We start from the raw sequence: 15,530 nt of genomic DNA, 5'->3' as shown, positions 1-15,530 counted from the left end.
TTCCAAATGGCTCCAACTATGTGAGTTCTAAGATTATGATATTTGTGATTCAAAACATAAATCGTTTTCCAAAAAGAAATCTTTCTTTATTAAAATAACAAAAATAGTTAATTCTTCTCTTCTAAATATATAATAAAATAATGAACAAAATTGATAATATTAATTCTAGAAGAGTAATTTATATTGTATAGAATACCTGCTCTTATACTCACAGACAACCTGTAAATAGGCTGGTCCTGGGGCGCAGGGTGGCTCAATGGGTGAAAGCCTCTGCCTTCAGCTCAGGTCATGATCTCAGGGATAGAGCCCCGCATCGGGCTCTCTGCTCAGCGGAGAGCCTGCTTCCCTCTCTTTCTCTGCCTGCCTCTCTGCCTACTTGTGATCTCTATCAAATAAATAAATAAAATCTTTAAAAGAAAATATGCTGATCCTATATTCCTTTTCTCATTGTATAAAAGATTCAAATTAAGGGAGCAGTAATTTTTAAGTAATTTGCCCCAAGTTACAAAATCACAACAAATATTAGAAATGAATACCAAGTTTAATGTAAATGTCTCTAAAAGGACTAGAATATCTTTCTCTTTCTGTTAATTCTGACTTCAGCTTCTCATAATTACATATTTTAAATGTTGGTATTCTCCTGGAGTTATGATACATACTTGGAGTATGAAACCTTTGGCACTGCTCACAGAACCAGCAGCTGGAGTTCTTCTGGCTTGACTTATCTTAGCAGCTGTTTGCAGAATTACTGAAGCCAGATTCCTTTTCCTCTCTACTTTGCTCTTCTCGGGAACTGTTGATGTCATGTTATCTTTTCTGTAAAAGCTGTTATGCATCTTTCCATAAATAATGCACTTATGATAAGGCTTCAACTTAACTTCTTCTTAAACTTCTTTATTTGTTCTCCTACCCCCGTGACACCTAGTGGTATTTTATTACTTACCTCTGTTGGTTGTCCAAGAAAATATCCTCACCCTGGTGACAGAGACTGTTATTACTTCCCAGTATCCATCCATTTCTCATTACTGTGTTGAGCACACCATTAGTTTCTTACCTAAGGGAATAAAATGATTTCTTTTGTTCTTATTTTTTTTCTTTTCATAACTTGTACTATTAAAGTGCTGAGGCCATATTTTCTCCATAATCTTCCATCATATATTTTCAATAATGGACTAAACAGGATTTTTAAGAAACCATTGCACACATAGCAAATGATATATGTTATGATGGTGGCATAGATAAGCTGCTATGAGAGTTCAGATGAGTGGGGATAATGTGGGCCCAGAATGGGTAAGGAAGACACGGAAAAGTAGCAACTTAGATCAGTCTTGAATAAAATTGTGGCTATGCTACTCATCTGGATCATAATGGGGTGGATAAAAATTAAAGAGTCTGAAAAATTAATGATTTTGATCCATAGGACCTGAGTAATCTCTGATAGAGTGCTATGAGCCATTAAATGCACAATAAGTATTTGCTGATTTTTTTCTTTAAATATTTCATTTATTTATTTGACACACACACACAGAGATCACAAGTAGGCAGAGAGGCAGGCAGAGAGAGAGGGGGAAGCAGGCTCCCCACTGAGCAGAGAGTCAGATATTGCCCTCAATCCCAGGGTCCTGGGATCATGACCTGAGTCAAGGGCAGAGGCTTGACCCACTGAGCCACCCAGGTGCCCTAAGTATTTGCTGATTAAATGAATCTAGTAAGACGGCTTGATATAGTTCTCTTTTGATGGAGTAGAGAATGTAATTTTTGTACAGTAAACAATGGTTTGGAGAAGAATGTTGCTAACACTGGTAGAAATGAAGATAAGAAAAACTCATCTTTTAAAACAAAAATTATATGGGGTGACTGGATGGCTCAATTGGTTAAGCACCTGACTCTTGGTTTCAGTTCAGGTCATAAACTCAGGGTAATGAAATCAAGCCCCATGCTGGGCGCTGCACTTAGCTCATAGTCTGCTTGGGATTCTCTTTCCTCTCCCTCCACTCATGCCCTCTCTTTCTCTCTCTCTAAAATAAATAAATGAATCTTAAGGAAAATTTTAAAAAGATTATAAAAAAGCAACATATACTGAATGAGATACACTATCCCTGGAAATTCTTCTCCTTCAGGAATGATTTGTAATAAATAACTGTTTGTCATTATTTACTATTTGCTAAATATTGTGCCAACCTATTCACATACGTTTTCTAATAGATGCTTATAACAAACTTGGAGGGTCCCACCAAATACTCTAGTTTACAAATAAAGAAAAAAGTTGTGTAGTGAAGCTCAGTACCCAGACATACCTACTTGATCTTTGCCTGAAATATATCCAACCTTTACTTTTAATCCCAGAAATACCATACTTTGAAGAATGTACTGCCTTGAATATAACCAAAACAACAGCAATCTTTATCATTTTCAGTTTTGTTCCTGCTCACCTGAAAAGAAGCAACCATAGTCTGTATTAGATAGAAGAAAAACTGGAGATTGGCAAGTAAGTTCTTAGTAGAATTTGTCAAGGCCAGTGGAGAAAAGCTCTGTCCTGATCTTAGAAAACCTGCCCTCGATTTGTGAATGAGAATATCCCTATTTTATACAGGAGCACTAGTTAATCTATGTTAATTTTTTTTTCAGGTTTTCTGCCCATTCTTTTTTTTAAATTTTTTTTTTATTTTCAGCACAACAGTATTCATTATTTTTGCACCACACCCAATGCTCCATGCAATCCATGCCCTCTATAATACCCACCACCTGGTACCCTGACCTCCCACCCCCTGCCCCTTAAAAACCCTCAGATTGTTTTTCAGAGTCCATAGTCTTTCATGGTTCACCTCCCCTTCCAATTTCCCCCAACTCCCTTCTCCTCTCTAACTCCCCATGTCCTCCACGCTATTTGTTATGCTCCACCAATAAGTGAAACCATATGATAATTGATGCTCTCTGCTTGACTTATTTCACTCAGCATAATCTCTTCCAGTCCTATCCATGTTGCTACAAAAGTTGGGTATTCGTCCTTTCTGATGGAGGCATAATACTCCATAGTGTATATGGACCACATCTTCCTTATCCATTCATCCGTTGAAGGGCATCTTGGTTCTTTCCACAGTTTGGCGACCGTGGCCATTGCTGCTATGTTAATCTTTGAATCTAATCTTTCTTTTGTTTATATGTTATCACCGACACTCTGCTTACTAGGTTGTTCTGTTTTGTAAATTTATTTTTATTTATTTTTAATTTTTTTAAGATTTTATTTATTTATTTGACAGACAGAGATCACAAGTAGACAGAGAGGCAGGCAGAGAGAGAAGGAGGGGAAGCAGGCTCCCTGCTGATCAGAGAGCCTGATGTGGGGCTCCATCCCAGAACCCTGGGATCATGACCTGAGCTGAAGGCAGAGGCTTAACCCATTGAGCCACCCAGGTGCCCCTATAAATTTATTTTTAAATTCTACACATAGATGCTGTCATTTATATTTTCATGCCATATGGTTTTAATGGTAAATACAGTTATATTTCTACCTGTCTATTTTTTTGGCATCTAATTTAGTTTCTTGACTGTGAAGTTATTTTTGTCTGCAAACTAACTACATGTTTAGATAGACCTATGATGACACCATTTAGGTTGTTTGTTTGTTGTTTTGGTGCCTTTGACTACTTTCCACCATGAGGACACCATTTCTTAAATTCCTTTTAGCTATTTGAGATGTTAAATATTTCATATATGTAACAATTATGTATCTCAGCAATAAATTCTAAAAGTGTCATTACTACTGCTCAGAACTTCTGATTTTAAGTTAAAATACAATAGAAGATCTCTATTAATATTCTTAACTGTTACCTACAGATATCACGACTTTTTTTTAACTTAACCTGAATTAACTTGAACATCTCTTCCTCTTACTTTTTTAAAAATAAGTATTTTCATGAGTTATTTTATTTCTGCAATTCTTATTGATTGTATTTATATCAACATAATTATTTAAATTAAGGAGAGATTTTTTGTTGTTTATCAAACATAGGCTTTGAGAATACTTATTATTATAATGGACTCTGATTATTTGTTGATAGATACAGTAATGTTTTGTAACCAACAACCATAAAACCCATATGTTTAAAACAATAAGCTATTTCAAGCTATTTCTTTTAAGCTCACACAGGTATGGGTTGACTAGGAGACCATCTGGTCTCAAAGGCTGAGAGTCACCTGTGTGTACCTCTGTGATTAGCAGTCATTCACCTAATGAAATCACTAAGTGCTGTGTTTTGTTTTATTTTGTTTTGTTTTGCTTTGTTTTGTTTTCTTGGCCATAATCTCTCATTTGGTTGGGGCTTCAATGAAGATGCCTCAGTTATCCTCCAGGTGGTTCCCTATTCTCTACCAGATTAGCTATCATTTACTTGTTCTCAAAGTGAAGTCAGAGAAGCTAGAAAAAGCACACAAACACTCAAGATCTCTGGAGGCCTAGTTTGGAAATGGAATATTGTCACTTGTTCCATACTCTCTTGACCATAGCAAATCATGAAACAAGCCCAACTTCAGCGATTCAGAAAAGATCCAACTCTATGAAAACTACAATGTTATATTATCAAAGAAATAGCTGTAAGTAGAATAGGGGACATTTTTGTAATCAATTATTTTTTCATTAATCTTGATAGATATTCTCTGAATACTAGTCTTTGAAGAAAAAAACTTGTTTCTGACAATCTTCACAATTATATGTCTGTCTATTTTGTTTATTTCTAGTCTAATTTTTCTTATTTCCTTTTTATGTTTTTTGAGTTATTTTATTAACAGCTAAGTACCAAGCTAGAGTCTTAGCTAGTTAATTTGCTATTTTTCTTTTCCTATATTTAAGAACATTTAAATTCCCATATAAAAATAATTTAGCATCATCTCATAAGTTTTGAGGAGCAATAACTTTGAAATATTTAGTTATAAATATTTTCCAATTACAAGTGTGGGTTCTTATTTGATATAAATTATTAGTATATTTTAAATTTAAATTAAATATGCATTTGTAGCAAAATTAACTTTTAGAAAGTACTTTCTAATATAATGGCATTGAATTCAGAAAATGTAGATTTGAATCACAACATATATGATCCTCACAAACATAATTTGGAACAAAGTCAGAAAGCGCACACAAAAAAATACATACTTATGAATCCATTTATGTAAAGTTCAAAAACAAGCAAAATTATTCTTTTTCCTTTAGGAGTACATAGTGATAGGTAGTGGCACAAGGGAGATTTTTTAAAATGCTGGTAATATGTTTTTCTTGATCTAGGTGCAAGTGACAAGGCTATTGTTAATTCATGCAAATTACCAAGCTGTTTATATTTGTGATTTATGAATATTTTTGTGTGTTTGCCACACTCCAGGAAAAGGCTGAAAAATCTCAGTGAATTTGCTCACAGCAGAGTTTATAGACAGAGCCAAAGAGAATTAGTAGAATAAAATACAAATGTAAGTAATTATGAGTTTGTAACACAGATTCAAAGAGAGAAAATTATGAAAAAGCAGTTATATACATTGTGAATATTTCTTCTAATGTGTGTCACCCCTCCCATCAAGACATAGAGTCTGGCTCCTCACTACTTGAAACTGGTATGGCCCTAGAACACGCTTTGAGCAACAGAATGTGGCAAGAGTGACACTGTTTTACTTTCAAGTCAGGTATTTGGGAAGCCTTGCAATCAAGTAGTCTAGAAGTTGTTAGCAGGTGCTAGGTAGACTCATCTCACTTACAGAGATTTAGTCATTAGGAATACAATGAGACCAAATGATTTTACAAAGTTTGTAACTTCTGGTATAGCAGGCAACTGGAACTTCATTGCTCTCATTGATCTCTTTTGTCCCCCAAGTTCTGTAGGGGTGATTCAAAATGGGCCTTGGTGAATTCAGAGCACACAGCTAATTCATGTCCACTTTTGGAATCCTAAGTTTAGGAAACCTTGCATTTCATAATGTGCTGCTAAAAAACCTTGCCCAAACTTTATTCCAAAGAAGACATATTTATTACTCTGGAATGTAAGAACTTCTCCTCTGAGAGCAAGTATTGTCTTGCTATATCTCCTTATACAAACATTTTTAAACTGGCCATAAATGCCAAGCCACATAGAAATGTAAGGGATTCATGGAGAATTGTTTCTCATCAGCAACATCTGAATGCTTCTATAATGTAAAAAGGACCAATCTAGCATCTAGAGGAGGGCATGTGAAATATCAGGAACCATTCCCTCTGAGAACTCTTGTATAAATAAATAAAGAAACTCAGTTGAAATCAGTCCAAATTGGTGATTCACATTTTGTGAGCTAATAGTACACTAAGTGTTTTGTATGATCTATTACCCAGTATTAGATAACTGAAACAAAGATGTCAAGTTAAGATTCATAAAAGGAAATATCTCTAAGCGTGGCTGGTTACTTTGCAGAATAGTCATGGATTATTTGTATAAAATGCTTATCAACAATCTCATTCTTCTTCTAGGACAATTTTTACAAAACTACTTTCCAGAAGCTGTTTGGAAATATACAAATCCCGGCAAATAAAATATTCTACTCATAATGCTTTATTATCAGTGCTTAAGTTACAATTAGAGAAAAACTGTTTTATAGATATCACTACTTTTTTTCACTAAGATTTTGAGCCACTGAGAATATAACCACCAAGCCAATGCAAATACATATCATGGTATCAGCATTCATTTGATAATAGAACTGGTGAGTCCAACTGTGAGTTTTTCTTTTGGTTCCTGGCAGAATGAAGTAGAACCCTTGAAGTTTGTTAGTATGGAGATTATGATTTTATTTGTTCAACGATCATGAATTGTTTACAGTTAAGTCCCTCCTCTGCCCTCCTGGAATTTTATGGATCTTCCATAAAATCTTGCACTTCCCCTTTTGCTGCCTCCACTACCTTAAGCATACTTACTATTCCATAGTGACAATAGGGGGTTACTTTTCTCCAAAATGTCCTTTTTGAAATAACTATGCACCAAGCTTCTTTTTATCTTTTCTTTAAATATTTTATTTGTTAATTTGACAGAGAGAGAGAGAGAGAGATCACAAGTAGGCAGAGAGGCAGGCAGAGAGAGATGGGGAGGCAGGCTCCCCGCTGAGCAGAGAGCCTAATGCCAGGGCTCAATCCAAGACCCTGAGATCATGACATGAGTCCAAGGCAGAGCCTTAATCCAGTGAGCCACTTAGGCACTCCCAAGCTTCCTTTTATCTTTAAGTGGTTTGGTCAAATATCAGTTGTATCATACCCTCACTCCCTGACTACCCAGTTTAATCCCCATCACTTCCTATTATAATTTCATGCTTTTTCCCATAGCACTTTATCACCATTAATGATTTTTTTAAAATATTTTTGTTTGTTTTTCTTTATTATCTGTTTCTTTTCCTGAAAACTAACTTAAAAAACATGGGTTTTTTTTCCCTCACTGTAATGTTCCTAGTGCCTAAAACAGTTCCTAGTACAAAGCAGGTGATCAAAAAAGTTTGTTGAATGAATACATGAATTAATGGAGTACAATCAGCCTCTGTTATTTTAAAAAGAATCTCCAACACCATAGTAGTATAATAAAATTTTATGTGTCACATTTGTTAGGGGTTCTTATTTATGTCTTCTCACTTCAGGAGCTGATGGATACTGAACCAAGGCAATGAGGATTAAGCAAACCACACACTAGTTCATTCCCACACAAAAATGATAAAGAGCAAATTTGGTCATATTTTACTGGGTAATGTAGGCAAATTGCATCTACCATGTACCAAAAGAAAAGAGGCTGTGATAATGGCAGAGATGGTATTTGTATATGGTGGCTAGGGAACACCTCTCTAAGAGAGTAACCTTTGAGTTGAACTCTAATTTATTACCAGAGGCTGACAGCTCTCATGTCCTAAAACATGATTGAGATCCCAGATCTATGTGATCTGTCTAAAATGAATAGAGTTACCTTTCCTCTTAGTATTGCTGCATTAAATAAGGTAATTCATATAGAACCCTTAGCAATTAGAAATTAGTAATGGAAATTAGTCTGGAAATTAGTAAATGCTAAAAAGTGGTATCCATTATTAATATTATTATCACTACCATTTGAAATCATTTTGAATTACATACCAAGTCTTTCTTAAAACACTGAAATGTGAAAGCATATCTAAAAAGAGATCAATGTTAAGTGGATTTTGTCATAAAAAGGGTCATCCAGGTTGTAGGATAATCACAGAGTTAAATATTGAATCATGTTTGGTTGAAGTGGCTGCATACAGACTAACATGTAATGTAAGTAGTTGTTGAAACCAGAGCAATGATGGGATATGTTGAAGAAAGCAATTTTTTTGAAGACCAGGCAAATAACATTTGCCAGAAATACAGAGTTAAATTTTATTCAGAATTTATGTTTTATAACCCACTTACTACTAGCAGATGGAGGCATTAGAAGGAATATGTTGTTCAAGGGCTGCCTGGGTGGCTCAGTCAGTTAAGTGTCTTGACTCTTGATTTCAGCTTCGGTCATAAACTCAGGGTCATGAGATTGAACCTCAGGCTCTATGCCAAAATTTTCTCTCTCCCTCTCTCTGCCTTCCTTCCCACTTGGGCACTCTCCCCCTCTATTTCTCTCTCTAATAAACAAACAAACAAACAAACAAACAAGTTGTTCAATAATAATAGTTGATTCTGGAGACAAAATATTAAGTAAGTGTTATCTTTGATTACTTTTAGGTACATTACAAATTTTACAAGGATCATCTTTTGTTATATGGGCATGTGCTGTAAAATAGAATGCTTTTAAAAGATTAATATTATAATATAAATACTTGTATAATGCCAGGGTGTTAACTTTAACAACAGTGAAGAAAAACATCGATATTGAATTACAGGAGGAAATTATAAGAAGAAAAACTTGATATAGGAGTTTAGAGGTAATTTTGACAAGATGCCTTTATATTGGAGACAGATGATGCTGACTTTGCCTGCAAAAATAAATAAAAGAAACATTCTATTTCCCCTGTATTGTTTTAAACTCAACAAATTGAAAGTAATTAGGCATGTTGGTTAAACACATGGTACTTATTAATAGAGTAATTAACATAGATTTCCACAGTCATGTAAGAATTACATTATTAATACTTGATTTATTATGCAAGGACATTATGTTTTTTAACTCATTGGTGGAAATCATGAACATTACTACAATTTAGGTTATATATTTACTGGAAAGCCTGCTTGAAGTTACGTTGTACAAAGAAGAGTTAAAAAAAGACACAGGAATAAGATCCAAAATGGTTGCTTATAATCACATGCTACTAATTAGTGTTTCATTAACACTGATTGTTAAGGAGCACAGTGTGACTTACATTTCCATTTTGATTTAACACATTTAATCTAGGTGTTTAGTTGTTCATGGGTATGAGAATGTATTTTACCACTCACTGAGATCTCAGTTGTAGCTCTGATATTTCTGACTTAACTGAGCTTTTTCCACCTCAAGTTTTAGGGGAAAAAAAATTACCATTCCTCAAAGCACTAAATTACTTTTAGTATTACAGTTTCTAGTCCTTTGTCTCTCCTTGATCTTCTGACATTTTTTTTCATGTCTCCTCTTGTAGTGCACTTAAGCAGAGCTATTTTGATTATATAACTCCCCAGAGGACTGAGATTATAATACAAGTCTTCCAAACAGGTTATTCTTGAGTACATATTGCCATTATGCAGTGCAGATATAAAATCAGTATTTCATAAATGCATGTTTCTATGAAATCTGTCAAGTAGATGAATATCTCTTTCATTGTTCCTGACATAATTGAATTATAAATAATAAAGTGAAGATCAAATTGTTTATTTGCAATGGAACAGCTCTGAGAAAAATTTCAGTTATCAATGATATAGTAACCTCTAGGAAAGACGGTAACTTTAAAATTACAGTGAACATGATCTGAAATAATTTCCCTTAAATTGGGCAATTGCTCAGAATTGCCATAAATCAATTCTCCAAATCCAATAGAGTTAAAATGAATGGAGAGTACATGCTTAGTTAATTCACTTTTTTTTTTTTTTAGATTCAATCTGCTTCAGTATTTTGGAGTTAAGATGGCATAAGATTGGTAAAAGTAATTACTAATTACTAATTAGTACAATTGTAATTAGTACAATTTCACCAGGGCAGAGCACTTCATTAAGTTTACTCAAATAGTTTGCTCTTCAGAGAAATTGGTTTGCACCTTTTAAAAACAGCTCCCAGGAAAAGTATTTTTCCATCCTTATGTCAAAAGATTACTATCATCATGAACTTGGAAAACTTCAAATTCTAAAGTAAAACATGAGACGATTTAATTGAATCTTCAGAACTCTACTTTTTAAGTAAAATAAACCCAAAGATAGAATTTTTATCATGTGATTAACCATTAATCTCTTCTCACTTTTCATATAGTTTAACTTTTAACAAAAACCAGACTGTATATTAAATCTTTAGCATATAACAGGCCTATGAAACCTGATACTAATTTTAAAATTCTCATTTCATATAGCTATCTTAATCCACTGGCTTCAGAAACAGTGAAAAATTCTTGAAAGATTTTTTTTTAAGATTTTATTTATTTGGGGCACGTGGATGGCTCAGTCAGGTAAGCCTCTGCCTTCAGCTTGGGTCATGATCCTGGGGTCCTGGAATTGAACCCCAAATCAGGCTCCTGCTCAAGAGGGAGTCTGCTTCTCCCTCTCCCTCCACCTGCTGCTCCCCCTCTTTGTGCTACATGGTCAAAATTAACTAGAGTTTACTGTATATTTGAAATTTGCTGAGATAATAGATCTAAAGTGTTATCACCACACACACACACACACACACACACACACACACACAGAAAAAAAAATGTTAACTACATGATGTGATAGGCAAGCTAATTAGTGTTATAGTGGTGAATGTTTCACAATACATATACTTTTAAATCATCACGTATCTTCAATAAAGCTGATAAAAATTTTATAAGTGAACAAAACTGTAAATCAGTGACAAAGGACAAAAAAAAGAAGTTCTTCTTTAACAAACAAATCACTTAGAAACTGTTTTGTGCTGTACATTTTCTCAAAGTGCTTTATTTTGAATAACAAAAATTTTAATGTTCTTTCTAGTAGTTCATTAACTGGAACAGGATCTGGCTGTTAGTTTTGAGAGATTTAATACACTTTGGTAAGAGTTTAGAAAGTTAGGTTTGTTTGTTTTATCTCTTCTGTTAGGGTGAACAACACAAAATAAAGAAAATGATAGGGAAACTGTAGAGTGGTAAAGGGAAATAGAAAGTCCTTTTTGTTATTTAGCCAGTTAAACTAAAGTAAATTTGGAGGTTTATTTTGTTGGCTATTTCTTATTTAAAATTAAGAGGTTAATCGCGGTTAGGTATCTATCTAATTTTTGCATGAAAGATATATTTACTAAATAGTGCATTTCCAAACTTTTATGAAGTTTTGGAAGAGGAAGGGTGCAAGAATTTCCCCACTGCAATATATGCGAGGTACACTTGACTAAAAAAAGGTTGAAATGGACACTTAATTTCTAGAATTTCCTGAGCTGTGATTATATATTAATAATGAATAAGATCAACAGTGAGGAGGAAAAAGTAGTTGTCCCAAGGATACAATTCCTTTTTATTGAAAAAAAAAATTAAAGCAAAAGGCTACTACTGTACCCTGATTCATCTCCACTGACAGGCCAATACTGACACCACTGTACCTGACTTTCACCAATCCTTCATCATTTTTCCTGTGATCCTACAGCTCTTACCATCTTTTCTGACTTGACCAAACAAAACATTGAAAAAGAACACTTACTGTATATCTAAATTAATAAAACCAGGGGTGGAAAAAGAAGCACTGTGCACTTGAGATATTTTTGCTCTCATAAAAGATAGAGGTGCTCATGAGTTCAAGAGCTCTTTGGTTATAACTTCGAAGCATTCTAGCAATAAGAAAAAAAAATCTGTATTTTACTGTATTTCTTAAAATTCTTTTCTTTTTTCTTTCATTCTCTCTCTTTTTTCTACCATTCTATTTGTAGCACTTCTGAAAATATAATAGTCACAAAAAATCAACTTTCATTTTTCTCTTGGCTGAATATAAAAATTCTGAATATTTTCATATCTGTTTCTTATTGATCATGCAGCTCTTGGTCATGGCAAAATGAATTGAAAATTTTATAGGTGATAGTATGTTTAAGTATATTTTACTCTTTTAATTTTACATTAAAATGGTCTTTCTCTTTCTCACCTATTTATTTCATATTAACACTGAAATATGTAAAAAAACAAAAAATAGTATACAGAATGAGGTTAAAATTTATATAAATTTGAGATATTTATTATTTGATATTCTTACTTTCCTCATTAAGTTCATGTTACTTTTAATATTAGCTAAAATAATATCTAATAAAGTTGTGCTTTTTATAAAACATACTATCATATCATTAATTTTATGATAGAATTATTTTAATATAATAATTTTGCAAATCCAGTGTGTTTAAAATTTCAGAATATTTATTTCAAAGCTGTGACTTCAAGATTTTTATCTATTTGTGTTTAAAAAATTGGATCTCCGAACATTAGTTTGAATAAATGAAAATGAAAGTGAAAATCAGAACAGAAATGGAATCTAAAGTTATTAAAATTTACCCAGGTTTCCATTGCTCTAAATACATTTGGAATAGAAAGTAGAAAGTCATATTTTAGGGAAAATAACTTGAGGATGTTCAATGTACTTAATATCATTTTGAGACTGACACCATTATCAGCTTATTTTTTTTGCCTGTCTCTCTAGGTGTGGACCTTATTATTTATTTTTTATTCTGAATACATGATATCTATCTAATTAGAGTTATGTAAAATAATCCAGTTTTCAGAAGAATTATTATTCTTCTGAATAATAAATGACATTTTTTTGCTTCCTGACACAGACATAATCAGAAATTTTTTCTCATCAGTGAATACTCATGGCATGAAAAGATATTTAATAAAACAATCAACTTTAACTATGTTATCATTGTTTTTGTCATTATTATAAAACTATTATAATAATATTCATTACTCTTAAAAGTCAAGAAAAATAATCATGCCATATATGTCCACATTCTATGTAAAATAATTTTCATTTTTCACAAATTTCCTTTCAGACTCTGCCCATATCCATGCATGTTTTACATCATTACTGCTCTACTCAATACTTTTGTTTACATTTTAGATTTGACAACAGTCATATCTTCCTTATTTTCCAGTTTCTATTCCTGACATACTCATCTTTTAGTATTTAAGGCTACTATCCATCCTTTGGTTTTGCCCAGTGTGAGAACTAATGACTGCCTAGCCACTCCTAGAGCAGTAGAATTTTCTACCCCATGAAACTGATTATTTACATGCCAGACTTCTTTCCAGTTCAGGCTAAATTCTGGAACACTGAAGTTGAAGTGTAATAAAAGATGCCACTTTGGTTTAGTGTTTATTTTGAGGAATAGACATTTTAAAAACAGCAAACGCAGGGAGAAACTTTTTCGGAACTCCCCTTATCTGCCTAAAGACAGATCCCCATAGGGAACTCAGTTATAAACCCCCTGGATTTTCATCAATTCTTATCACAAGACAGGAGACTAGCTGTGACACTACATGTACACAACCTTTGTCATAACTATCATATTTTTCATTCAGTATTCTAAGGACCCATTCATCTTTTCTGAAAAACATTCACACTCCCTTAAGAGGCCCATGCAACCTCTCCCCTTTCCTTATTAAGATGGTATTTAATTCTGAATTCTACACCAGTTCAGGGACTTACTCACCTTTTCTCAGTAACTCCCATGTAAACATGAGGTACACATGTTAAACTTCTGTTTGGTTTTCTCTTATTAATCTGTTTTACATTAGGAGGGCTCAGCTCAGAACTTAGAGGGTAGAGGAAAAATATCTTTCCTTTCCCAGAATATCTGTTTGTAACATTATCTTATCTATTGCTCTAATATCTTATGTAACCAAATTCTGGCATTATCTCCAAGGTAATAATACATAAACTCAAACCTAAACTCCTATTTCTATACTAATGAAATTCTTAAAATTGAATTTTAAAATACCATTTATAATAGCATCAAGACTAAGAAGTATTTAGAGATAAATCTAGAAAAACATTACCTATACACTGAAAATGATAAAATATTGAAGAGAGAAATTAAAATAAGTAGGGAAAAACTTTTTCATGGATGAGAAGACTAAATATTGTTAAGATATCAATATTTACCAGATTTTTCTGTAGATAGATTCCCCAATCAAAAGCCCCAAAAGATATTTTTATAGAAATTGAAAAGCTAAATCTAAAATTTAGAATCAGCCAACACAGAGAAATTGAAATCTCCAAAATAAACAAGTAACTTTAAAATAAAACAAAGTTAAAGGAGTAACACAACCTAAATTGTAGGCATATTATAAAGCTACAATCAAAACAGCGTCATATTGATGTCAAGATAAACAAATACATCAGTGGAAAAGAAAGCTCAGAAGTAGACCCATACAAGTCTCTTTCATACTTCCTTTAAACCATTGACACTAATTTCTATTAAGGGTAAAAAAGCAACTCAAGGAGTAAAGTTAGTCTTTTCTTTTATTTTTTTAATTAATTTATTTATTTTCAGCATAACAGTATTCATTATTTTTTCACCACACCCAGTGCTCCATGCAATCTGTGCCCTCTATAATACCCACCTCCTGGTACCCCAACCTCCCACCACCCCCCCGCCACTTCAAACCCCTCAGATTGTTTTTCAGAGTCCATAGTCTTTCATGATTCACCTCCCCTTCCAAAGCTAGTGTTTTCAATAAAAAAAAAATGTTCAAAAAATTGGATTGCTACTGCAAAAACATGTTGCTTAATCCATACTTCATTCAATATACAAAATTAACTCAACTGAGTCAAGACCTAAATGTAAGACCTAAAGCTATAAAACTTGTAGAAAATACACAAAGAAAAATCTTCATGATCTTGAATTATGGGGAGATTTCTTGACTATGATATCAAAGGCACAATCTGTTTTTCAATTAAAAAGAATTAAGATAGTTTGAAAGTCGGTGTTAAAAGAATGACAATGCCAACTATTGGGGAGGGAGAAGTTAAGATGGCAGAGCATTAGGGGAACCTTAGGCTTGTTTCATATCTCAAAAACAGCTAGATAAATATCAAATCATTAAGACTACCCAAGAAATCAATCTGAATGCTGAGAGAATAAATTTAAGAATTAGAGGGAAAGAAGAAGCCACATCTTGGAAGATAGGATGTACAGATACATGATTTCTGGGAAAAGAGAATCATAGATAAACTGTAGAAGGAAGTGAGCCTTGATCTCCAAGAGAGGAGAAAGAGAGATAGAGAGAAAAACAAAAAGAAAGTGGTGTGCTGGGGGTTCCACTAAAGAAACACTTCCCCAAAACTATTGACTTGGAAAACTAGAGTGGACAATTATCACAAGTTTTTATAAGCAGGGAGCTGAAAGTGTGAAGTTTTAGAA

At 33.3% G+C, this 15,530-nt stretch overlaps 2 long non-coding RNA genes across 2 annotated transcripts; one reads left to right on the top strand and one right to left on the bottom strand.

The window, feature by feature from the left end:
- Positions 1-520: 520 nt before the first annotated feature.
- On the bottom strand, positions 521-6,476 carry LOC309848368. The gene is made up of 2 exons (XR_014303002.1): positions 2,298-6,476; positions 521-1,054 (listed from the first exon to the last, which is right to left on the bottom strand). It is a non-coding gene; the product is annotated as an uncharacterized lncRNA (long non-coding RNA).
- On the top strand, positions 2,417-6,562 carry LOC309848369. The gene is made up of 2 exons (XR_014303003.1): positions 2,417-2,488; positions 6,485-6,562. It is a non-coding gene; the product is annotated as an uncharacterized lncRNA (long non-coding RNA).
- Positions 6,563-15,530: the final 8,968 nt, after the last annotated feature.

Source organism: Mustela nivalis (genome assembly GCF_964662115.1).
Source record: "Mustela nivalis genome assembly, chromosome: 14".
Taxonomy (NCBI): domain Eukaryota; kingdom Metazoa; phylum Chordata; class Mammalia; order Carnivora; family Mustelidae; genus Mustela; species Mustela nivalis.
This window is presented reverse-complemented; position numbering and strand designations above follow the sequence as displayed.